The 3,150-nt window shown below is 40.3% G+C and overlaps 1 long non-coding RNA gene across 1 annotated transcript; it reads left to right on the forward strand.

The window, feature by feature from the left end:
• The first annotated feature begins 833 nt into the window (after nucleotides 1–833).
• Nucleotides 834–3,109, forward strand: LOC109301284. Its single transcript, XR_002098494.1, has 2 exons — nucleotides 834–1,084; nucleotides 2,583–3,109. It is a non-coding gene; the product is annotated as an uncharacterized LOC109301284 (long non-coding RNA).
• The last annotated feature ends 41 nt before the right edge of the window (nucleotides 3,110–3,150 follow it).

Raw genomic sequence — 3,150 nt, forward strand, 5'->3', positions numbered from 1 at the left:
GGGCTGGGGGAGCTGTCCCGAGCTCCACCGAGGAGAGGACCGGCGCGGCGAGGCAAGGCGAGGCGGCTCCCGTTGCCGGGGCTGCCTCCCGCCCTGCCGCTCTCCTTTGTGCGCGCCTGGCTCCCTCGCGTAGAGCCAGAAGCGGCTGCAGCTCTTGGCCGAGTTGTTGAAATTTATCCCTTTGTGTATATTACAATATCCTCCATTTTTCTGCCCTCTAAACAACAAGCCTTTCGCCATCTTGGGCAAATTTGGGCGGCCCGGCCCGGCGCGGCTCTGCGGGGCGCGGGGCAGCGGCAGCGGGAGCCGCGGGGAAGGCGCAAAGTTGAGGCGGGTCCAGGGCCCGACTGTGACGTCACTTGAAGTTGGAGGGGCATTTTTCCAGGAGCCCGGCGCGGTGCCCAGGGCGGGCTCCCTCGGCGCGCGGGGCGCCTGCCCTTGACGTGCACAGGTTGGTAGTGGGTCCAACTCCGCCGTCTCCGGGGCTGCAAGAGGCGCCTCCTCCTCCACTGTGGTTTTTTTGGTAACAGGTGGAGGAATATCTTTGCGTGACTCCCACTTTTATTCCAGCCTTGGGGCCTTTCGCACATAAATATTAATGTAGCCCTTTAAAAATCCAGAGTTGTGGTACAACATGAACTAGTACATCATGTGGGGATCAGCCATGCTACTATTTACAAGCAGTTACCTGCACCTCTTACTAAAATTTGCACAAGACGTTTAGTCCAGTTTTTCCCCCAAAGTAGTGAGTGCCTGGCCTCTGGTTGGGTGTGAGATGGGGGTTGGGAAATGTGCTTTTCTTTTTTTTTTTTTTTTTTTTTTTTTTTTTTTTTTTTTTTTTTTAAGTGCTCATTTCTCAGATATAAATTTGCAACAAATTAAACTCTTGTAATGTAGTGCTGGCTAAACATTTCCTTTTGGAAAGTACCTGTAGATATTACATGTACTTCAGAGGATATTCCAGATGCTGGATTCTGTGGCTAGCAAAATGTAGTTGGCGTGCTAAATTGAATTTTTCTTAATAGCAATTACCTCTGGGTCTAAGCTTTCATGTCAGCTGTTGCAAACAGGGAAACAATAAAAGGTATTGTTCTTCTAAATTACTTCTCAGTGATGTTCTCTTCATCTCATAGAAGTTCTCTTGGTCACATGGCAAAACTTAGGCAAACCCTGACTACTTGATAAATAACAAGTACCATAAATAGAATGTTATATTTGAATTCCATTTCCCGCATCAGTTTTACTTTTTACAGAGTAAATACAGTCATGCCAACAAGAACACGAAACTGCCGGTGTTTAATTTGCATTCCTTTTGTCTTCAGGGTTGGTAAAAACATTGACTACAATTAACATGGAGACTAACAGGAACACTTCCTAGTACATCAAGATGTTTTTTAGCAAACTCAAAATTCAATGATATATTTAACAGTTTTTATTGTTGCATAGGAAGTAGGTTTTTATGTTAAGAAATTTCATCTCTTCACCTTAGCATGTTCTTTAAAAATGCTTTAGAAAGCCTGGTTGAATTAAATGCCTGCCAGTTATGTGAATCTTAGGTAGATGAAAATGTTTAAATAGTTAAAAGCACGTAGAACAGATGGTTCTAAATTATACATGCAGCAAAGGCCTGGAAGATTTGGCAGATTATAAATGGTGAGCAACAGAGGATAAGCAGTTTTAAGAAAATGGTAGTTAAGTATATTTGATGTCTCGCACCTATTGTAAACTGTGCACACATTTTTGTCACAATGCTACATGAACAATTTCCAGGGAACATCAAGCAAATTGTATTTGTATTTGAAACCATTTTCAATATTGGCAGTATGTACAAGTTGTAAGTATTAAAGAGGGACTTCTTTGGTGTCCAAGTAATTATAAGTCTAATTTGGCAAGCAGGAACCTTTTAAAAAATTAATAGGACTTACTGATTCTTTTAAAAAAAAAACTATAGCCTATAAAACGAGACACTGTTAAAGTTTTATATTTGAATGTACATACATTGGAGAGCAAAAAATTCTTTAGAGAATCAAGTTATGGTTTCTTGCTATTTATTGACTTGCTGCTATTTTGAATTAAAGGCATGATTAAGCATCCTGTGAGTAACTGCATTGACAATAAGCTGTAGAACTGCACTACTCATATTTCTGATTCAATTTAAATAAATACCGGTCTGTGGAGTTAGCTTCATGAGAATAACCCAACAAAATGGCATTTGCTTAAGCTCACAATTAAGGTCACAGTTTATATTGCAAATTAGTATGGAAAGCTGTTTTTGGTAATAAAATTTACTAAATATATGTCTGTTAATTTTGCTTATAATAGGTAGTTTCTTAACCTTGCCATCTTTACCACTGCAGATGACAAGAAAAAGGAACAGTAATTTTCTATTACACAGTGTAAAAACATAGGTACATTTAGTATGCTGTCCTTATGGCAAAGTAAAATATGTTGCAAGACTAAAAATTTGGGGGGGGGTTGTATAAGACCTTTATTTAAAATACACATAAGAAAGTAAGACCAGTGTTAGATTTTTGGTGTGCACTGCCCTTTTTCTCATTTCTTTGTTTGCATGTTTATTATAGAACTGCAGTGTAAAGGAGCAGATGTTTTGCCAAACATCCTGATGTGTTGCTTTTTCTTATGGGAGTGCCTAACTGTTCCTTCTGATGCATCGACTTGACAGCTGGTTGATTTCATGGAGCTGCTAAGAAGCCATTAGTGGTGTCATTGAATTGAAACAGAACAGTCACTCCCAGCTTGAACCTCAATTGTTAATGTCTTTGTTGCTACTTTTGTGTTCTACACAAGATGTGGAATATCACAGTTGCAAGAAAGTGCATGCTTTTGTGTGATCTCTCTGAATTAGTGAAAGGATGTGTTAATTTTTTACTGCTTTTAGATTTACAATATCCTTATTATGGCATATCTGGGATTAGGATATCTGAGTTACTGACCTAGACTTAGCAAAACTAGAATTGCAATTTACTATGCAAGCTGGCATGGAAATGCTAGTCCAGAGCAGAAGTTACGTATCAAGATTTATTCCTAGTGCACAAGGGGTGTTAAATTCTAAAAGCACTAAAGGCAAAGTAACTACCCCCTCCCCCCCCATCCCCTGTCCCCCGATGAATTTGTAGATGGCCACAAGAT

The sequence above is a fragment of the Gavialis gangeticus genome, unplaced genomic scaffold (assembly GCF_001723915.1).
Source record: "Gavialis gangeticus isolate Ggan-Ray unplaced genomic scaffold, GavGan_comp1, whole genome shotgun sequence".
NCBI lineage: Eukaryota > Metazoa > Chordata > Crocodylia > Gavialidae > Gavialis > Gavialis gangeticus.